The following is a 24,068-nucleotide window of genomic DNA, read 5'->3' as shown; positions in this document are numbered from 1 at the left end:
AAGAGTCTTCTCCAGCACCACATTTCAAAAGCATCAATTCTTCCGCGATCAGCCTTCTTCACAGTCCAACTCTCACATCCGTACTTGACCACGGGAAAAACCATAGCCTTGACTAGATGGACTTTTGTTGGCAAAATAATGTCTCTGCTTTTTAATATGCTATCTAGGTTGGTCATAGCTTTCCTTCCAAGGATATAGTTAAACATAAACTTCGTATAGTTAAACATATACTTCCTACTTTTGGTTGCAACCTCATTCCTAATTTTTTACCCCAGAAAAACAGTTCTTTTTACACAAAAATTTGCACAAGTTTTACATGTAATAAGCAAAACCTGGAAACAATTCAAATGTTTTTCAATAAGTGAATAGATAAGCAGACTGGGCTACAACCATACCACAAAATTCTGTCCAGCAGTGAGAAGAACACACAACTGATACACACAGAACTGGGATCAATCACAAAGACATTATGCTGAATGAAACTTCTGAGCCTGGCTCAAGAGATTAAATATGGTATGATTCCATTTGTAAGACATCCTTGAAAAGACAAAAACTATAGTGATGGATTGACTTAGAGTATAATTTCTTTTACTCTGCCAATTCATTGTGTTTCTTAATTAAGATTTGATTAAACTTTTATTCATTTAATTCTGATCTGGTTTAAGTTCCTCATTTTTGTGATGAGTGACAGACCATGAGCAGTATTTGGGGTTTTGCAAAAGCTATTTTGCTTGATCATCGTGTTCCTCTTTATATGCTCTGGGCAGAGTTAGGATGTCGGGTGTCAGAGTCCTCCACAGTCAGCTCCCAGGGGTGGGCAATTGCAGCCTCACTTGATTTGTGCCAAATATACCTGCTTATCCACATAAGACATAGCTCTCACTAACACTGAAGCCATCTCCTTTGATTTGGGATTTTGATTTTTTTTTTCTCTGTAGATTTGATCAGGCCTCTGTTGAGTTTTGACCTGAATTTATTTCTGATTTCTTATTTAATGCGTTTTCTACAATAGACCACAAGTCAGTTTTTCATAGTCCCCTTAGGTTGAAGATTTCCCTCTTAAATATTGCTTTAATTTCAGAGAACATCCCTCTAGTCTGACCTATTACCTTTATTGAGAGTCATCCCCATATTCATTGCCAACTGGACACTCATCAGCCAAGAGGTCCCAGAGGTCATAGCACAGAAGGTGCCAAATGTAACTGTTCCAAGCACTTAGTTTATTGAGTCACTTTAAAACACAGAGATAAGCTAGGTGGAATGTATAGGATAAGTTAATGAACTCAGGGTAAGGTACAAGCAGGGTGGGAAGGCCATGCTCTGAATCCTGCCAACACAGTATTCCTATTGGGTGTCTATCTCTGCATCATCAGTGTCTCTGTTGTAATGCTCCAAGGACTGGAACTGAGATTTGAACAAGAAGGTGCAATCAGAGAAGGTGCCTATGGCCAGTGAGACAAGGATGTCTGGTCCAGCCACGTTTGCCAGTTAGCTGACTAAGAAGCTATAGGTTCTAGTTGCACTTAGATGAAGGCCACATAGAACTTGAAAGGGTGGTTGAATTAAAACCTCATTAATATTTAGTACCCAGTGCCTAATGGATATTTATAGTTGTGAATTTTAGATTTCTCTGAGTCTTTGCATTCCTTCTGTCTCTGTGTTTAGCATACACAGACTCTGCTTGGAAACTTCTTCTCTTTATCTGCATATTTTAGGATTTTGCCAATGCCTTCCACTCCAAATGCTTATTATCTACTTATCTACACTTATGTCTTACATCTATACTTATTTATCTTACATCCTTCCTCCTTTCCACTTATTTTCTTCTTTGCCCATTTATTTTATTTCTTCTATAGGATCATCGACTATTAACAAACAACACAAAAATACACACTACACAACATTACCCCCACCCCAGTGCTATTGAGAGACAGAACAGGAGGTAGGGAGTCCATGTCCATGTGTGTCTTATCTCAGGTTTTCCTCTATCACTTTGATCTCTGTTTAGGGCTATTAGCTAATGTGGCTTTCCACCTGCAATCCGATAAGCTTGCCAGTGCTGGGCTCCAGAACAAGACTTGTTCACTCAGTCACTGTCAATACTGGACAACCAATTGGCTGTTAGAACTAGTGAGTTGGCCAGAAAGTTTATTCAGATTTTTTTCTCTAAGGACGTTATGGAAAAACTTGAACAAACTTTTTAGCCAACCCAATACTTGCCTCCCCATCTTCAGGCCAGGACTTGGTCACCTAACACTCAAGGCACAGAGAGGCAAAGAAAGCACGCTTTTCAGATAGTTAGATCTAGATCCTAAAGAGAGACAGAAAAGAAATGGGCTAAGCCACAAACCCTTAGTTTTTTCCTCCGAAACATCCAATGAGTTGAATCCCTTCTTTTCCCTGGGGTGAAGAAAAGAGTGGGGAGGAAAGAGAGCAAGAGTGTTGCCCCAGTGAGTTCCCTCCAAGTAGAAACCAGAGAAGTGACTATGGGAAGTGTTTGCTTTCAACCTCAGGCCCTTAGTCACCACAGTCTTATTAAAGTGTATTATTCCAGTGAGGTGTTTTATCAATTGCTATTTCCGTTCAGGCATTCCATTTATTGCCTCAAAATAGCATTCGAGTCCTGATTTTTACATTTAAAGTAGGTCCAGCTTTCTACTTAAGAATAAGAACTTTAATTAGCCTTATATGTATAAGTGCACAATGTACTAAATTTCCTCCTCTGGCTCTGAGCCTCTGCAAGGTGCTTCATAGGCACTGATGCCTCATATGGCCTATTATTCCCAGTCAATGTCTTGAGACAGTAAAACAGAATTTACTTGCTCTCCAGTCCCAAAGTTTCTTAAAAATTTGTTCCTTAAGCAGTGTATCTACATAAGGAACAAGTTAATACAATCAAGAGTCAAATTTAAGTTCAAGGAAAAGGAAACAGATTTAAAATCAATGTGAAATATATATATGTATATATATATATATATATATATATATATATATGTTTATATCCACTTAAAAATGAGTGGTATTAAGTCCCTAAATTGCCTAGTCATTATATTTTGTAAATGGAAAGCACCTTAGGGACTGTCTTGTCCAAATATTTCATTTTATAAGAAGGGAAACTGAATTCAAAAAATATGACTCATGTCAATCAGAAAATTTTTTTAGAAGCAGTATGTGGTCCTGACTCTTTTCAATATACCAAAATATTTTTCTGACAATATGGAGTTGGCTCCAGCATCACAAAAGAAGCTGTGAATAAGCAAGAATCTCAATGAATTAATGCCAGTGATATAGACACTCATTTTTAAAAGAACACCATTATTTAGACTTTTTATTGTAAAAAAAATTCAGAAAAGTAAAGTAATAAAATACACCCATCACTTAATCAGTTACAGGAAAGTCTGCCTTAGACTTCAGTAAGAAACAACCCCAGTGGCTTCACAGTGGCCTTCAAAGCAATAAAATATTCGGCTATATGTTCAACATAAGTTGGTGGGAAGATCAGGGCTATACTTTGTATCTCACTTGGGCATCACTTGGGGGTCCAGGCTGACAAAGACTTCATAATGCTATGATACCTAAATCAAAACAAGAGGCTTCTGGGCTTCTTGTGGGACAGGCTAAAAGCAATCTGGAGAGATGATTCAGTTCAGTTCAGTTCAGTTCAGTCGCTCAGTTGTGTCCGACTCTTTGTGACCCCGTGAATCATGATACAGGGGATTGAATGTTTGCCCCTGAACTACCTTGTTATTTCTGCCCACTTTCCTTTGGCAAGATCTAATTTTCTTTCCCAACCACTCTTAGGTTAACTTCAAGAACATCGGGGAGTGTAATTCTCCAGGCATTAGAAAGTAGGGGCAACCAGATGCTGGTGAACATTAGTAATGTCTGATTCTGCTCTATTTCTCTTATTAATATGTTGGGAGCAGGTTAAAATATTTCAGTGAAAAGTATCAGTTCAGTTCAGTTGCTCAGTTGTGTCCAACTCTTTGTGACCCCAGGACTGCTACACGCCAGCCTTCCCTATCCATCTCCAACTCCCAGAGTCTGTTCAAACTCATGTCCATAGAGTCGATGATGCCATCCAACCATCTTGTCCTCTGTCATCCCCTTTTCCTGCCTTCACTCTTTCCTACCATCAGGGCCTTTTCTAATGAGTTGACTCATTGCATCAGGTGGCCAAAATATTGGAGCTTGAGCTTCAGCATCAGTCCTTCCAATGAATATTCAGGACTGATTTCCTTTAGGATTGACTGGTTGGATCTCCTTGCAGTCCAACGGATTCTCAAGAGTCTTCTCCAACACCACAGTTAAAAAGCATCAGTTCGTCAGCACTCAGCCTTCTTTATGGACGAACTCTCACATCGATACATGACTGCTAGAAAAACCATAGTTTTGACTATACAAACCTTTGTGGCAAAGTAATACAATTACAGTATTGCAATGTGAATTATAGACAGTACAGCAGTTCAACTCTACATATTTCAGTATGCATTTTTAAAAATTAAGATTTTGGTTTGTAATCATGTGATTATTATCATACCTAACAAAATTAATAACTTCCCAAATCTCCAATATCAATTCATAATTGCTTTATAGTTACCTCAAAACTTGCCTTTCTATGTACACACCAGGATCTGATTCAGGACTGTATATTGCATAATTATGTCCAGTATAGTATCTCTTAATAAAACACAGTCCCCTCTTGTACCCCCCTCCCCACTCCTCTTTATACAACATTAACCTTTGAAGGGACAGTTATACTGTGTTCTGTGTACTGATTTCTACTATACCGTAGAAAGTCCCACCTCCTGATTTCACCTGTCTGTGTCCTTGTGAAGCCACTTCCACTGTTTCCCCATCTATTTGCCATGAAGTGATGGGACCAGATGCCATGATCTTAGTTTTCTGAATGTTGAGCTTTAAGCCAACTTTTTCACTATCCTGTTCCACTTTTATCAAGAGGCTTTTGAGTTCCTCTTCACTTTCTGCCATAAGGGTGGTGTCATCTGCATATCTGAGGTTATTGATATTTCTCCCAGCAATCTTGATTCCAGCCTGTGCTTCCTCCAGCCCAGCGTTCCTCATGATGTACTCTGCATATAAGTTAAATAAGCAGGGTGACAATATACAGCCTTGACATACTCCTTTTCCTATTTGCAGCCAGTCTGTTGTTCCATGTCCAGTTCTAACTGTTGCTTCCTGACCTGCATACACGTTTTTCAAGAGGCAGGTCAGGTGGTCTGGTATTCCCATCTCTTTCAGAATTTTCCACAGTTTATTGTGATCCATACAGTCAAAGGCTCTGGCATAGTCAATAAAGCAGAAATAGATGTTTTTCTGGAACTCTCTTGCTTTTTCAATGATCCAGCGGATGTTGGCAATTTGATCTCTGGTTCTTCTGCCTTTTCCAAAACCAGCTTGAACATCTGGAAGTTCACAGTTCATGTATTGCTGAAGCCTGGCTTGGAGAATTTTGAGCACGACTTTACTAGCGTGTGAGATGAGTGCAATTGTGTGGTAGTTTGAGCATTTTTTGGCATTTCCTTTCTTTGGGATTGGAATGAAAATTGACCTTTTCCAGTCCTGTGGCCACTGCTGAGTTTTCCAAATTTTCTGGCATATGGAGTGCAGCACTTTCACAGCATCATCCTTTAGGATTTGAAATAGCTCAACTGGAATTCCATCACCTCCACTAGCTTTGTTTGTAGTGAAAATACAAATAGATGGGGAAACAGTGGAAACCGTGAGAGACTTTATTTTTGGGGGCTCCAAAATCACTGCAGATGGTGATTGAAGCCATGAAATTAAAAGACACATACTCCTTGGAAGGGAGGTTATGACCAACCTAGACAGCATATTAAAATGCAGAAACATTACTTTGCTGACAAAGGTCCATCTAGTCAAGGCTATGGTTTTTCCAGTGGTCATGTATGGATGTGAGAGTTGGACTGTAAAGAATGCTGAGCACTGAATAATTGATGCTTTTGAACTGTGATGTTGGAGAAGACTCTTGAGAGTCCCTTGGATTGCAAGGAGATCCAACCACTCCATCCTAAAGGAGATCAGTCCTGAGTGTTCATTGGAAGGTCTGATGTTGAAGCTGAAACTCCAATACTTTGGCCACCTGATGCGAAGAGCTGACTCATTGGAAAAGACCCTGATGCTGGGAAAGATTGAGGGCAGGAGGAGAAGGAGACAACAGAGGATGAGATGGTTAGATGGCATCACCAACTCAATAGACATGAGTTTGGGTGGGCTCCGGGAGTTGGTGTTGGACAGGGAGAGCTGGTATGCTGCAGCTCATGGGGTCGCAAAGAGTCGGACATGACTGAGCGACTGAACTGAGCTGAAGTCACTTCACTTTCTTTTTTACCTGTATTTATCCATAATCGGAGAAGGCAATGGCAAGCCACTCCAGTACTCTTGCCTAGAAAATCCCATGGATGGAGGAGCCTGGTAGGCTGCAGTCCGTGGGGTCGCTAAGGGTTGGACATGACTGAGTGACTTCACTTTCACTTTTCACTTTCACACATTGGAGAAGGAAATGGCAACCCACTCCAGTGTTCTTGCCTGGAGAATCCCAGGGACGGGGGAGCCTGGTGGGCTTCCGTCTATGGGGTCACACAGAGTCGGACACGACTGAAGTGACTTAGCAGCAGCAGCATCCATAAACCAGAAGGCAAGTAGATAGGCTTCATTAAACTCAGATTAACCATTTTGGACAAGGAACCTCCTAAGGAAAGGCACAAAGTTTGTATTTTTCCACCAAAGGAGAAGCCACTGTCTGACTGCCCAATCTCTGTGATGCTAACACAGATCACAGTCAAGTCCTTCCATAGAGTGTTGCCATTGCCCCCTTTCTGACAATGAGCAATCTGTACAGTGATGTTTTGGCATCTTGTCAGTTCCCCACTAAGCCTCACAGGAAAACATTTTAAGAAGCAATATTCATTTCGATTTGCAATGAAATGAATATCTCTCAGGCAGTGACATTTCAAATACATACAGAGATGTTATGAAAATTAAGCAAGTCAATGTAGAGAACTCGCTGTTTGAACATCTCAAATCAGCAATGGAAAAAGTCCAAATTCTATTTTAAATGCCTTTCCATCCAATTTTCTGATGTGGTTGTGCTCAAGGTTTTTGTGATACTACAACTTCTTGGTTTCACTCTTCCCTGCTCTAGTCTCTCCTTCTGCGTGTTATTTACAGATTTCGTCCTGATCCTCTGATCCTAGGCTTTCCAGGTGGCACTAGTGGTAAAGAACCCGCCTGCCAATGCAGGAAACATAAGAGATGTGGGTTCAATCCCTGGGTGGGGAAGATCCCCTGGAGGAGGGCATCACAACCTACTCCAGTATTCTTGCCTGGAGAATCCCATGGACAGAGGAGCCTGGTGGACTACAGTCCATAGGGTTGCAAAGAGTTGGTTTGGACCTCGGGGTGCTAATCTAGGTGCTGTCTCTTTGTTCCTGAAGCACCCTCTTGGGAAGATATCATCCACATAATGGCTTTAACTGCAACCTATGTTCTGGTAGGTCACACATTTCAGTGTGTTAGTCAGAATTCTCTGGAGAAATAGAAACAAGAACCAAAAGAAAGTATAGGAGATATATATATAGAGAGAGGGAGAAAGATTTGTTATAAGAATTGACCCATGTCAGTATAGAACCTGAGAAGTCCCAAGATATGCTGTCTACAAGCTGGAGATCCAGGAAAGCCAGGGGTGTAAATTCCAGTCTGAGGCCAAAGACCTGAGAATCAGAGGAGCTGATGGTAAAATTCCCATGCCAAGGACAGGAGATCCCATCCCGGTTTTGTTCTGTTGAAGCCATCAGCGGATTGGCTGAAGTCCACCTGCATTGGGAAGGGCAATCTGCTTTACTTAGTTTATTGATTCAAATATTAATCTCATCCAGAAACACCCTCACAGATACACCCAGAAATAATGTTTCGCCAAATACTCATGTGCCCTGTGATTTAGTCAAGATGATGCATAAAATTAACCACCTTACTCAGGATACCTGACCACTAGGCTACTACTGTGGCCTTGCCACCTTCAACTTGTTAAAAGAAATTTAACAACATTGAAAACTGAACTCATGCTCCAACTACATCTTTCCAAAAATAGCTCCTTCCAACTGTGTGTAACTATTCAGGTGTTTCTCTCAAAATTCCTTCTACTTAGCAGGAAAAAAGTAACCAGGTATCTGCTCCATGTTAAATATAGCCTGACCCACTCAACCATGGAGACAGTAAAAAGATCAGTGGTTTTCAGCAGCTCGGGGCTAGGGAGCAATGAAGGCAGAGCACCGAGGAAATTTTGGGTCAGTGAAGCTATTTTGTATGATAATATAATGACGGATTCATGTCATTATACATTAGTTCAAACCTATGGAATGTACAACACCAAGAACAAACCTTAACATAAACTAAATACTTTGGGTGATAATTATGTATCCATATAGGTTCACTCATTGTAACAAACATATCACACTGATTGGGAATGTTGATCATATGGGTGGCTGTGCTGTGGGGTCAGAGAGTACATGGGGAAACTCTCTGTACTTTCTGCTAATTTTACTATGATGTAACTGCTCTAAAAAATAAAGTCTCTTTTTTTAGAATTAAAATATTTTTAGCCCAATCCAATACTTTGAACAGTCCTTCTTTGCCTCTTGGATTACCATCTCTTCCTTTCTGCCAACATGATGTTCAGTGTTGGGAGAGATCTCCAGAAGTCATGGCAGAAGAAAGAGCTGAGGTTGGCCATGGTAGTCCTCAGTCTCTTCTGGGGTCTGGATAAGTGGTCTCCTCTAGATTGTGCTTTAGGTGAGTGCCTTCGTTGACTTTCTAAATTCCTTCTTGGAAAAAGAGAAGGTATTGGGCACAGGCATAGGCATGGATTACTGTAATACTGAATGGTTTGCCTTGGAAACGAACAGAGATCATTCTGTAGGAAAAGGAGTATGTCAAGGCTATATATTGGCACCCTGCTTATTTAACTAATATGCAGAGTACATCATGAGGAACACTGGGCTGGAAGAAGCACAAGCTGGAATAAAGATTGCCGGGAGAAATATCAATAACAGATAGGCAGATGACACCACCCTTATGGCAGAAAGTGAAGAGGAACTCAAAAGCCTCTTGATGAAAGTGAAAGAGGACAGTGAAAAGTTGGCTTGAAGCTCAACATTCAGAAAACTAAGATCATGGCATCTGGTCCCATCACTTCATGGGAAATAGATGGAGAAACAGTGGAAACAGTGTCAGACTTTATTTCGGGGGGCTTCAAAATCACTGTGGATGCTGATTGCACCCATGAAATTAAAAGACGCTTACTCCTTGGAAGGAAAGTTATGACCAACCTAGATAGCATATTAAAAAGCAGAGACATTACTTTCCCAACAAAGGTCCGTCTAGTCAAGGCTATGGTTTTTCCAGTGGTCATGTGTGCATGAGAGAGTTGGACTGTGAAGAAAGCTGATCGCCGAAGAATTGATGCTTTTGAACTGTGGTGTTGGAGAAGACTCTTGAGAGTCCCTTGGACTGCAAGGAGATGCAAACAGTCCATCCTAAAGGAGATCAGTCCTGGGTGTTCATTGGAGGGACTGATGTTGAAGCTGAAACTCCAATACTTTGGCCACCTCATGCGAAGAGTTGACTCACTGGAAAAGACTCTGATGCTGGGAGGGATTGGGGGCAGGAGAAGGGGACGACAGAGAATGAGATGGCTGGATAGCATCACCGACTCGATGGACATGAGTTTGAGTGAACTCCGGGAGTTGGTGATGCCCAGGGAGGCCTGGCGTAATGTGATTCATGGGGTTGCAAAGAGTTGGACACGACTGAGCGACTGAACTGAACTGAACTGAACTGATTGGGCACAGGATAGAATGTAGTCATTCCATAGAGCAGCCTCACCTAGATAAAAAGCCCCCAAGACTGAAGAGAAAGGTGATCAGGATTTCAAAGGGATGTGGTAACTTGCTGATATATTTTCTTATCTTCTCAGCATCTTTCCTATCTAAAATCTGATGAAGAGCTGGGCAGTTTTTGTTTTAAATAAAAAACTATGAGACAGAAGTCATCTACCTTATCTATGCCTTTCCCCCCACAAATAAAACATATTTTCTATTTATATATGAAAGTAACAATTCTTACTTAATTCAGTTCAATCTTTTTTAAAATAATGCAATATAATGAAGAATGTTTTTATACATATCTGTGGGCTTCCCTGGTGGCTCAGATGGTAAAGAGTCTGTCTGCAATGCAGGAGACCCAGGTTCGATCCCTGGGTTAGGAAGATCCCCTGGAGAAGGAAATGGCAACCCACTCCAGTGTTCTTGCCTGGAAAATCCCATGGACGGAGGAGCCTGGTAGGCTACAGTCCATGAGGTCATAAAGAGTCGGACACGACTGAGCAACTTCACTTTCACTTAAATTCAAGGCATTCATTATTTTAACGTCTTAGTCACCCCACAAGAAAATTGAGACTTGGAAAAGTAATTACCCAAAGACACATAAGTAAAAAGTGATGGAGCTAGTATTATATCCCAGACCTGTTTGATTACCAAGGCTGTAAGATCCTCGGTACCCCTTTTCTGATTATAATTTCCCCAAGCTGCTTCTCCCACCAGGTGGGCTATCACCTTCATTTGACAGTGCTTGCATGGAGCTGTAACTCCAGGATATCCATTTCTGCCTAACTTTGTAAAATATATCTGTGATCATAATAGCAGTGACTGTTAACCCCTTGTGATGCTGGGTATTTTTCTACGTGTTTGATGGACCTCTCTCAGCAACCCTGTGGATATTTGTATTTTAATCCTCATTTTTTATAAATAAAAATAAATTTGGGAAGTTACAAGGAAGAAACTTGCCTTTAGTTCTTTAGCCAATGAGTCCCAGAGCTAGCGTCTGAACTTCTGACCTATGCTGCTTCTGATCAGCACAGTTTTCCAGAGGACGGTACTGTCTCTTTGCTTAGCTTGAGAGCCCCATGATTTTGTACATGCATTTGGGATACCTTCTATCCTCTGTCTGATTTTGTACATGCATTTGGGATACCTTCTATCCTCTGTCTTTATATATTTACTTACCATCTTGTTCCTTCTCTGGCCTTTGCAGTTCTGTATCCCATTTCACTACATTTTGTTTCATTAACTGATCAGAACATGGAACTCAGTCATATATTTTGCCCTGTGAAATGTTTCTAGAATAGGATTTTATGGCCCCTCTTGTTTCTAAATCAAATTTATTTTTTAAACTTTTACTCTTAATTACATGATACTTAGAGATTCTTCTTTATATTTCTCTTTTGAAAAATTTAAAATCTACAGAAAAGTTGAAAGATGAGTACAACAAACACTTGAATATACCTTTTACCTGGTAAAAGGTATATTCACCAGTTTTTTGCATTTGTTTTTCTAAGTAAATTACAGACATCATGACACTTCACTGCTAAATGTTTCAACATGTATTCCTTAAGAATGAGAAAATTCTGTCTCCATATGTAAACCCATTATCACATCTCAAACCTAAAAACTATTCCAAAAGATCATTTATACTTAGAATTTCGGAGAATGTCATCCATAGCTTTTTCCTACTTAAAATTCCTATATTGCACTTGGTGATGCCTCTTTCAGTTCAGTTCAGTTCAGTTCAGTCGCTCAGTCGGGTCCGACTCTCCACGACCCCATGAATCACAGCACGCCAGGCCTCCCTGTCCATCACCAACTCCCGGAGTTCACTCAGACTCATGTCCACAGAGTCAGTGATGCCATCCAGCCATCTCATTCTCGGTCGTCCCCTTCTCCTCCCGTCCCCAACCTTTCCCAGCATCAGAGTCTTTTCCAGTGAGTCAACTCATCACATGAGGTGGCCAAAGTATTGCAGTTTCAGCTTTAGCATCAGTCCTTCCAGTGAACACCCAGGATTGATCTCCTTTAGAATGGACTAGTTGGATCTCCTTGCAGTCCAAGGGACTCTCAAGAGTCTTCTCCAGCACCACAGTTCAAAAGCATCAATTCTTCGGCGATCAGCTTTCTTCACAGTCCAACTCTCACATCCATACATGACCACGGGAAAAACCATAGCCTTGACTAGACGGACCTTGGTTGGCAAAGTAATGCCTCTGCTTTTTAATATACTATCAAGGTTGGTCATGACTTTCCTTCCAAGGAGTAAGCGTCTTTTAATTTCATGGCTGCAATCAGCATCCACAGTGATTTTGGAGCCTAAAAAAATAAAGTCTGACACTGTTTCCACTGTTTTTCCATCTATTTCCCATGAAGTGATGGGACCAGATGCCATGATCTTCATTTTCTGAATGTTGAGCTTCAAGCCAAACTTTTCACTGTCCTCTTTCACTTTCATCAAGAGGCTTTTGAGTTCCTCTTCACTTTCTGCCATAAGGGTGGTGTCATCTGCATATCTGAGGTTATTGATATTTCTCCCAGCAATCTTGATTCCAGCTTGTGCTTCTTCCAGCCCAGCGTTCCTCATGATGTACTCTGCATATAAGTTTAGTCTCTTTTAATTTAGAACATTATTGACTTTTTTAAAAGAGTTCAACAGGCCAGTTGTCTTGTAGAATGTCTGGATTTCAGGTCTTGCTGATTATTTCCTGAGGGTGAGGTTCAGGCTGCATATTTAGGTGAGAATCCTAGGTAGGTACTGTCATCTGGGTACTTGCTTTCACATCACATCAGAATTTCACTCTGCCTTATTCTGTTACTGCTGCTTGATCACTTGACTATGGGAGGTTTATATTTGCTTTTTTGTTGTGCTGCAAGATTGGCATTCCTTTGATAGAAATGTAACATTTCTGGTTGTTAAAACACTGGGATATAAAGAAAATAAGACAGCGGTACCATCAAGGGACAAAGATAGCAAATTTAGCTTCATTGAGAGGACGCTGTGTTTGCCACCTCCTGCTAGGTTGGGGGCAGGACAGTGAGGAAGGGAGATGTGAGGATGTGGGATCTGCTGCTCCTGCCCACAGCATTGACACCTCCAAGACTCCTGTGTTGAGCGACAGTGACTTGAGTAATGAGTGTGCTGTGTGCTAAATAGCTTCAGTTGTGTCTGACTTTGAGGCCCAATAGACGGTAGTCTGCCAGGCTCCTCTTGTCCATGGGATTCTCCAGGCAAGAACACTGGAGTGGGTTGCTGAACCCTCCTCTGGGGGATCTTCCAGACCCAGAGATCGAACCCACATCTCTTATGTCTCCTGCATTGGTAGGTGGGTTCTTTACCACTAGCACTACCTGGCAATAAGAACACGAAGCAAAGTGAAAGTTGCTCAGTTGTGTCCAACTCTTTGCAACCCCATGGACTGTACAGTCCATGGAATTCTCCAGGCCTGAATACTGGAGTGAGTAACTTCCCGTCTCCAGGGGATCTTTCCAACCCAGGGACTGAACCCAGGTCCCTTGCATTGCAGGCAGATTCTTTACCAGCTGAGCCACCAGGGAAATCCAATGAGAACATGCTCCAAATCAACTTGTCTTTCTCTTAACTTCATCCTCTGTGTTGTCATAGCATCCAACAGATTGTGGTAGTCCAGCAGGCTTTCATATTCATTCTCTGGTGTGATACTCCAGTCATCACTGTGGTGGTCCAAGGGCATAGCATCCTTTTTCTCTTTCCTACGATATTGTTCCTTACGGTTCTCCCTACCAATCTCTTGCCCTTAACCACCACTCTAGTTTATCCCATGGGCTCGTACAGCTGGATCACATCACTCTTCTGCTTAATAATCTTCACCAGCTCCTCATTTCTTACAGGGCAAGTTCAAATATTTTCTTGGGACACAAACTTCCCGTCATATTTTTCAGTGTAATATCTGTATCAATAAACTTTGTTAGTTGAAGTATAACACACGTACAGGAAAGTGCAGAATAATAAGTACACAGTTTGATCAGTCTTCACAAAGTGACCTACCCGGGTCAGGAAACAGAGCTTTGGCAACATCCCAGAAGCCCTCCTCAATTCTTCTCCCAGTTACCTCTCCCTCCCTAAAATTTACCAGTACTCTCCTGACTTCTAACACTATAGAGTAGTTTTGCTCCTTTCAAAAAAACTTTATGCAAATAGAATTATACAGTGTGTATTTTTTAAGTCTGGTTTCTTTTGCGCAATATTATGTTTGTAAACTTTACCCAGGTTGTTCATTGTCTTCACTGTGTCACTATACCAAGATTAATTGATCAATTAATTGATCTGTTCTACTGTTGATGGATATTTGGATTATTTTCAGTTTTTAGGTGTTGTGAGTAACATTGCTATACGAACATTTGTGTACAGGTTTTTTAGGTGGATGATGTCTTCATTTCCAATAGGGATGTATCTAGAAGCACAATTGCTGGTTATAAGGTATGCATATGTCTATCTTTATCAGTAACTGACAAGTTGGTTTCAAAGTAATTGTACTGATTTACAGTCCTACCAACAATGTATGAACATTTCACTTGCCCCATATCCTTGTCCAAACTTGGTAATTTAAGCTTTAAAGTTTTAGCCTTTCTGGTGGCTATGTAGTGTCCATTGTGGTTTTAATTTGCGTTTCTCAGATAACTAAGAACATGAGCCAAGTGGATATCCTCATTTGTGAAGTCGGTTCTTTTTCTTACAGATTTATATAAGTTTCTAACTCATTTTATGACTCTCTTTTAGTTATGCTGATAGAAATCAAATGTATTGTCAGTCCCTAGCTGTGGGTTGATAATACATTCACCTGGTATGTTTTGATGAAGAGAACTTTCTCCCTTCAAAATGGTCCAATTGCTGGGAAACTCTTCTTTTGGATGTCAGAGGATGTCTGTGGTTTTCTTGGCCCTCCCTCTGGGCCTGGCAGCCTCATGAGACTTTATCTAATGATAGAGAAAAGCATTTGTAGACAGCTTTCCTCTTATCAGGAGAATAAACAGATCACTCTCAGCAGTATAAGTGAATTCCCTTATATTATACTTACAAATCAGGTCACATCTCCACTGTTAGCTGCAAGGGAGTCCATGAAAGTGAGCATCTATTTTGTTCCTATTTCTATATTCTGAGAAGGCAAGAGGGAAGGAATCAGAAATAGTTGTTAGGAGTCCAATGGGCAAGGTCTACACAAGAAAAGAATTGAGTGCTAGGACTTTCTGCTATTATTGGCAAGTGGAAGTCATGTTATTTCCCCCTCCCCTCATTGAAAGGTGTTGATGATCTGTCAAGTTGAGTTGTTCAATGAATTCCACTGAAATTGCATTATGAAACTGGGATATTAAGATGGGTGACGTGACTGATAAAAGTGAAATGGGTATGAAAATACCTCCATATGGAATCTCCATATGTGCATCTGTTTTAGTGTAAATTTTCACATATAAGCCTTTTTAATATGAAAAAATACAAACTTAACATTGGTCATCTTAAGGGGATCACATTAGAAGAGGGAAGACTTAAAATTTTTTCTTCCTATACTTCTGTATTTCTCTTATATTTTTATAACTTGAAAAATATTGTGAAAATTGATACATTTGCATCATGTTAGAATCAAATCCCATTTACCAAGGATAAACTGCTTTGGTTCACCACTGTTAATTTAACATTGCCTTCATTTCTGAAATTACCCACTGTTGTAAAAAAAATTAGAAACAGACTTCCCTGGTGATCCAGCCTTTAAGAATCTGCCTCCTAATGCAGAGGACACAGGTTTGATCCCTGGTTAGGGTAGATTCCACATGCCGCTGGGAAACTAAGCCCATGCACCACAAATGTTGAGCCTGTACCCTCAAGCCCATACTCCACAATAAGAGAAGCCACCATAATGAGAATCCCATGCACACAACTAGAGAGTAACCCCTCCTTGCTGTTGCTATAGAAAGCGCGTGTGCAGCAACTAAGACCCAGCACAGCCAAAAATAAATAAATAAATGCTTTTTAAAAATGACAGGTTTCTGGAGTGGATAAACCACATAGGAAGTACCTCAGCTTTATACTTACCATGCAAAGTTAAATAATTACTTATAGACTGAATGGTCTCATGTGACATGCTGATGTTCTAACTCCTGACACCTCAGAATGTGACTGTGTTTGGAGATAGGGCTTTTATAGAGGAAATAAGGTTAAAAAGAGGTTATTAGGGTGAATGCATTCCAGTATTATTAAGATTGCATTAGTAATGGTTAGCAACTGGTTTCCTTACCTGAAAAGGAAATTAGGACACAGACATGCACAGAGAGGACCATGCGAAGCTGCAGGGAGAAGATGCCACCCACAAGCCAAGGAGAAGGGCCTCAGGAGAAACCAACCTTGCTGGCACCTTGACTCAGACTTCTAGCATCTAAAAGTGTGAGAGAATAAATTTCTGCTGTTTATTCCGCTTATTCTTTGGTATTTGTTATGCAACCTGCCCTAGTAACTAATGCAGTTACCCAACATTCATATATGGTATATTTTCAGTCCTTTATTTCCATCTTTACTGAGGTATAATTGACAAAATTACAATATATTTAAAGTATACAATGTAATGATTTGATATTCAAATACATTTTAAAAGGATTCCCACCATCAAATTCTTTAACACATCCATCACCTTTCATATATACCTTTTTATTTTTTTGGTGAGAACACTTAAGTTCTGCTCTCTTGCTGCTGCTGAGTCACTTCAGTCGTGTCCGACTCTGTGTGACCCCATAGACGGAAGCCCACCAGGCTCCCCCGTCCCTGGGATTCTCCAGGCAAGAACACTGGAGTGGGTTGCCATTTCCTTCTCCAATGTGTGAAAGTGAAAAGTGAAAGTGAAGTCGCTCAGTCGTGTCCGACCCTTAGCGACCCCACGGACTGCAGCCTACCAGGCTCCTCCATCCATGGGATTTTCTAGGCAAGAGTACTGGAGTGGCTTGCCATTGCCTTCTCCGTCTGCTCTCTTAGCAAATGTCAATTATACATTAGAGTATTTTTAAAAATTATTAACTATTCTAATGAATCACATTATTCATTAGATCCTCAGACTTTATTCCTGTTATAACTGAAAGCGTGTCCCCTTTTATCAGCCTCTATCTATGTCCCCCAACCTTCATCCCCAAACAACGACTTTCCTACTCTGTTTCTTTGCATTCAACTTTGGTATGTCTTCATCCTAGTGGGATGATAAGAGAGAAAGTATGGCCTCATACTTACACCTAATCTTTTGTTTAATGTTCTAGCTTTCAACTTGGTAAACTCTTTTATAAGTCCTTTCACTGTCAGGATAAATCAGTGAAGAAAAGTAAAGCAAGTGTTCTTGCCTTACAAATAAAGACACTGAGACACCTACCAAATAAGACTCAGCCAAAGTCACATAATGTGTGAGGGGCAAACTGAGACCAGATTTAGAGATTTAGTCATCTAGACCAGTAGCCCTTTCCATTGACCATTTTCAACCTATCAAATGGAATATTGCATGATAACCATTTCAAACAGGGCTTATTTCCAAGTATGTCAAAGCCACTCAGCAAATGCATATTGAGAGAGAGAGAGAGAGAGAGTGTGTGTGTGTGTGTGAGAGAGAGAGAGAGAGAGAGTCTTTCTCAGGAGCTGAGAAGACAGTGATAGAATGTGGTGTCTGTTTTTGAGGAGCATGCTGTCTAGATGTGTTGACGGACATCTAAACAAGCAATATTTTATGCATTGTGAAAAGCACTATAATAACAGTGTGAGCAAAGCATCATAGCAACACCATTGAGGAGGACTTCGCAGGTATAGATTTTGTGCTGGGCTTGAAGAAAGTGAAGGAACTTGTCGGATGGAGGTTGGGTTTCCAGCAAAGGAACTTCACTCAGGGAGTCCAGAGTTGTGGGAGGGGAAGACTAGAACATGGTGGCTGGAGAACTAAATGGAGGACAATGGTGGGGGGTAGGGGCTGGAGGAGGGGTGACAGTTCTAAAGAGCTTGTGAGGGAGTCTGGCCTTTGCCATAGCAGATAGTCTCAGGGTATTGCATTTCTTTTACAAGGTAAAGCTGTCATAAGGGTGTTTAATTTTTATTTTACTAAGTAAAAACCAAACTACTATCATCTGAAATTAACATCATTTTTATAAGAAACAATGTCAAGAATGTAGGCGAGTCATATATCTACTGAAAAAAAATAGTTGAATACATTAAGCTTTATGAAAAACTCACCGTATTCTTCACTTTTCACTGATTTCACCACAACAGAGTTTGGGGGAGGCCACCCTACAGATCACATTTGTCAGACTTTAACGGGGATATGTGAATCACCTGAGGATCTTGTTAGAATGCAGATTCTAATTCTGGGTGGAGCTAAAAGTCCATGATTCTAGAAGCTTCTATGTCAGGTCCTTGCTGCTGGAGTCTCGAACACACTGAGTAGCAAAGGTTAGTCCACACAGCAAGATTGGCTTGACTGCATTTGTATTTTATAAAGTTAAACCAGAAAACTATGTGTGAAATTGGTTGCAAATGAATTGCTACTACAGTTAATCACACAACAAAATTTCTGCAGACATTTGTCCCATACATTATGAAAAATTACTGTAACTTAGCTTTCTGGTCCCCTGATTCATTGCAGAAATTCCTCAAATGGCAAGAACACCTCAAAGCCTTGAAAAAAATATTCTTTGAATGCACTATATATGTTTCCCCTATTTAATAGTTTGGTCTTACTATAGAAATGGAATTTAGCAGAATTCTTATATGTTGTTTATTTCAAGAAGAGAGCATCTACAGCCAAAAATAAAATGATTTAAAAATAGTATAAATTGAAACAGCAGTAGTTGATTTGGTGCCATCTTTTCTCAGGGACTCCAGCAATGATTGAGTCCTATACACGGAGAACAGATTGTTCCATGTGAGGCCTATTAGAAGTTAACTCCAAAGCAGATGTTCCTGAAGATTCTGTTACCATTATAGACAAGCTGTTCTCATTTTGTAGAAAAACAAATATGTAATAATAAATTATCATACTTACCTTAATGGCTTAATAATGATTCTTTAGTAAATATTCACAAAAGGGGATAGGAAGTTTAAAAATGTACTATTTAATATTTTTATTACATTAGAAGCCTAACATGTAGTGAGCAATAACAGATGATGAATCTTATAAATATCTTACACTTATTGGGAAGGCTGCTGGAACCCAAGGCAGAAAACAGCAAAAGAGAATGACTTTGGGGTCAGTTGTCATTTTCAAGAAGCTCTAAGTTCAGAGACCAGATGGTATTCTTTAAAAGATTAATTTGGAGATGCTCCCCATGAAATCTTTAATAGGTGATTATTTTTCCAAAGCTATTTGAACTCTAGCCCTCAGAGAACTTACAATTTTTAAAGGGGGTCTTAATATTCTTTGGGCTTCCCTCATAGCTCAGTTGGTAAAAAATCTGACTGCAATGCAGGAGACCCTGGTTCAATTCCTGGGTCAGAAAGATCCCCTGGAGACGGGATAGGTTACCCAGTAGCCTACCCACTCAAGTATTCTTGGGCTTCCCTTGTGGCTCAGCTGGTAAAGAATCTGCCGGTAATGGGGGAGACCTGGGTTTGATCCCTGGGTTTGATCCCTGGGTTGGGAAGATCCTCTGGAGAAGGGAAAGGCTACCCACCTCCATATTGTGGCCTGGAGAATTCCATGGACTGTATAATCCATGGGGTCGCAAAGAGTTGGACACGACTAAGCAACTTTCACTTAATATTCTTTGGTCTTTTATTCCATTATTGGATACTCAGTACTTGAATAAACACTACTCCTAATGGGTTCAAAGCTCAATGTTATGTAGTTCCCAATGCCTCAATAAATTTTGTTTAGTGATACAGCCTTTCCCCGAGCCCTGGGAGAGACTCAGGCAGGTCCATGACTCTGCTCAATTAGCCTGGTGGGCTTCCGTCTATGGGGTCACACAGAGTCGGACATGACTGAAGTGACTTAGCAGCAGCAGCAGCAGCAGTATTGGGCACCTTGTGACACTAACCCAGCCTCAGTTCTAAAATATAGTATGCTGAGTCACTTCAGTCGTGTCCGACTCTGTGTGATCCCTTAGACAGAAGCCCACCAGGCTCCCCCGTCCCTGGGATTCTCCAGGCAAGAACACTGGAGTGGGTTGCCATTTCCTTTTCCAAAAATATAGTATAGGCATTCAAAATAGTTGAAAATTTTAAAATATTTATTACCTCTAACTATTATGCACTAAAATCTTGGCTAGTGAGAAGAAATAGAAGGAGGAATAAATAGGGATGTGTGTATATCTTTATAATTCAAAAATACTGAGGAGCTTTGAACTGAGGTCCTAAAATACACCTTAAACAAAATTACAAAGAAAGTCCCAATTGGTTCATCAAGTATATGCAGAGCAGTTATACCTCTACCTCTGTGCCCCCTATACAGAGCAGTGGTCTTTATGCGGGCTCATCATGCCCAGGATGTTACAAGATTATCCTCCTTGATGCAGGGAAAATATTGGAATTTCTTTTTACATTTATTTGTCTAAAATCAGTTACATAAAACTTTATTATCTTTTAACACTTTAACTGACTCTAGTACATGCAATGAGTGTGAGTGTGTGTGTGTGAGAATTGGGTTGATGTGGATGGAGAGAATGAGAGATAAATGGATGAATGGATGTACCTTTTCTTGGTACAGCTAGAACTGTGTGATAAATAAATGAAAGTTGGAAATCTCTGGTCTAAAATACTAGGACAGTTTTCCTTTGCATTTTCAGAGACTTGTCAGGTGACTTAATTTATTCAAATTGTCCTTAAGGGGTATAATATCAAACAAGTTTTATCTTTTTTTAAATAAAATTTATTTTTATTGAGATATAATTAACATATAACATTGTGTTAGTTTTAAATGTACAATGTGAGAACAATTTTTAGATGGAAAAATCAGAAACACCAGTAATAATACATGGTGGTACTTTATTTTTTTTATTTTTCTTTTAAATTTTATTTTATTTTATTTATTTATTTTTTTTTACAGTTAAAAGTATTTTTATTAAAAAAGCACAAATGCAAAGAAATGAACAGAGGAAAATTTATGCGTCGAACCTGGACTGGTCACTTATGATAAAATACATGCTACAATTCCATTCTCCCCAATCATTCCACCTTCACCCTCTCCCACAGAGTCCCAAAGACTGTTCTAAATGCCTATGTCTCTTTTGCAGTCTCTTATACAGGGTTCAGGTTACCATTTTTCTAAATTCCATATATATGCGTTAATATACGGTATTGATGTTCTTCTTTCTGGCTTACTTCACTCTGTATAATTGGCTCCAATTTCATCCACCTCATTAAAACTGATTCAAATGCATTCTTTTTGATGGCTGAGAAATACTCCATTGTGTATATGTACCAAAGCTTTCTTATCCATTCATCTGCAGATGGACATCTAGGTTGCTTCCATGTCCTGGCTATTATAAACAGTGCTGCAATGAACATTGGAGTACATGTGTCTCTTTCAATTCTGGTTTCCTCGGTGTGTATGCCCAGGAGTGCGATCGCTGGATCATATGGCAGTTCTATTTCCAGTTTTCTGAGGAATCTCCACACTGTTCTCCATAGTGGCTGTACTAGTTTGCATTCCCACCAACAGTGTAAGAGGGTTCCCTTCTCTCCACACCCTCTCCAGCATTTATTGCATGTAGACTTTTGGATAGCAGCCATTCTGACTGGTGTGAAATGGTATCTCATTGTGGTTTTGATTTGCATTTCTCTGATGATGAGGGATGTTGAGCATTTTTTCATATGTTTGTTAGCCATCTTTATGTCTTCTTTGGAGAAATGTCTGTTTAGTTCTTTGGCCCATTTTTTGATGGGGTCACTTAGTTTTCTGGAATTGAGCTGCAGGAGCTGCTTGTATAATTTGGAGATTAATCCTTTATCAGTTGCTTCATTTGCTATTATTTTCTCCCATTCTGAAGGTTGTCTTCTCACCTTGCTTAGAGTTTCCTTTGCTGTGCAGAAGCTTTTGATTTTAATTAGGTCCCATTTGTTTATTTTTGCTTTTATTTCCAATATTCTGGGAGGTGGGTCTTGGAGGATCCTGCTGTGATTTATGTTGGAGAGTGTTTTGCCTACGTTCTCCTCTAGGAGTTTTATAGTTTCTGGTCTTACATTTAGATCTTTAATCCATTTTGAGTTTATTTTGGTGTATGGTGTTAGGAAGTGTTCTAGTTTCATTCTTTTACAAGTGGCTGACCAGTTTTCCCAGCACCACTTGTTAAAGAGACTGTCTTTTCTCCATTTTATATTCTTGCCTCCTTTGTCGAAGATAAGGTGTCCATAGGAGCGTGGGTTTATCTCTGGGCTTTCTATTTTGTTCCATTGATCTATATTTCTGTCTTTATGCCAGTACCATACTGTCTTGATGACTGTGGCTTTGTAATAGAGCCTGAAGTCCGGCAGGTTAATTCCCCCAGTTCCATTCTTCTTCCTCAAAATTGCTTTGGCTATTCGAGGTTTTTTGTATTTCCATACAAATTGTGAGATTATTTGTTCTAGTTCTGTGAAAAATATTGTTGGTAGCTTGATAGGGATTGCATTGAATGTATAAATTACTTTGGGTAGTATATTCATTTTTACAATATTTATTCTTCCAATCCACGAACACGGTATATTTCTCCATCTATTAGTGTCCTCTTTGATTACTTTCACTAGTGTTTTATAGTTTTCTATGTACAAGTCTTTTGTTTCCTTTCAGTTCAGTTCAGTTCAGTTCAGTCGCTCAGTCGTGTCCGACTCTCCGCGACCCCATGAATCACAGCACGCCAGGCCTCCCTGTCCATCACCAACTCCCGGAGTACACTCAAACTCATGTCCACAGAGATATATTCCTAAGTATTTAATTGTTTTCGTTGCAACAGTGAATGGAATAGTTTCCTTAATTTCTCTTTCTATTTTCTCATTATTAGTGTATAGGAATGCAAGGGATTTCTGTGTGTTGATTTTATATCCTGCAACTTTACTGTAATCATTGATTAGCTCTAGTAGTTTTCTGGTAGAGTCTTTAGGGTTTTCTGTGTAGAGGATCATGTCATCAGCGAACAGTGAAAGCTTTACTTCTTCTTTTCCAATTTGTATTCCTTTTATGTCTTTTTCTGCTCTGATTGCTGTGGCCAAAACTTCCAGAACTATGTTGAATAGTAGTGGTGAGAGTGGGCACCCTTGTCTTGTTCCTGACTTTAGGGGAAATGCTTTCAGTTTTTCACCATTGAGGATAATGTTTGCTGTGGGTTTGTCATATATAGCTTTTATTATGTTGAGGTATGTCCCTTCAATTCCCACTTTCTGGAGGGTTTTTATCAAAAATGGATGTTGAATTTTGTCGAAGGCTTTCTCTGCATCTATTGAGATAATCATATGATTTTTATTTTTCAGTTTGTTAATGTGGTGTATTACGTTGATTGATTTGCGGATATTGAAGAATCCTTGCATTCCTGGGATAAAGCCCACTTGGTCATGATGTATGATCTTCTTAATGTGTTGTTGGATTCTGATTGCTAGAATTTTGTTAAGGATTTTTGCATCTATGTTCATCAGTGATATTGGCCTATAGTTTTCTTTTTTTGTGGGGTCTTTACCAGGTTTTGGGATTAGGGTGATGGTGGCCTCATAGAATGAGTTTGGAAGTTTCCCTTCCTCAGCTATTTTCTGGAAGAGTTTGAGTAGAAGAGGTGTTAGCTCTTCTCTAAATTTTTGGTAGAATTCAGCTGTGAGGCCGTCTGGACCTGGGCTTTTGTTTGCTGGGAGATTTTTGATTACAGTTTCAATTTCCGTGCTTGTGATGGGTTTGTTCAGATTTTCTATTTCTTCCTGGTTCAGTTTTGGAAAGTTGTACTTTTCTAGGAATTTGTCTATTTCTTCCAGGTTATTCATTTTATTGCCATATAATTGCTGATAGTATTCTCTAATAATCCTTTGTATTTCTGTGTTGTCAGTTGTGATCTCTCCATTTTCATTTCTAATTTTATTGATTTGGTTCTTCTCCCTTTGTTTCTTGATGAGTCTGGCTAGTGGTTTGTCAATTTTATTCACCTTCTCAAAGAACCAGCTTTTGGCTTTGTTGATTTTTGCTATGGTCTCTTTTGTTT

The sequence above is a fragment of the Moschus berezovskii genome, chromosome 7 (assembly GCF_049115385.1).
Source record: "Moschus berezovskii isolate FMDL1 chromosome 7, NW_MosBer_1.0, whole genome shotgun sequence".
Taxonomy (NCBI): Eukaryota; Metazoa; Chordata; class Mammalia; order Artiodactyla; family Moschidae; genus Moschus; species Moschus berezovskii.
The sequence above is the reverse complement of the archived record's forward strand: the minus strand, read 5'-3'. Positions refer to the sequence as shown.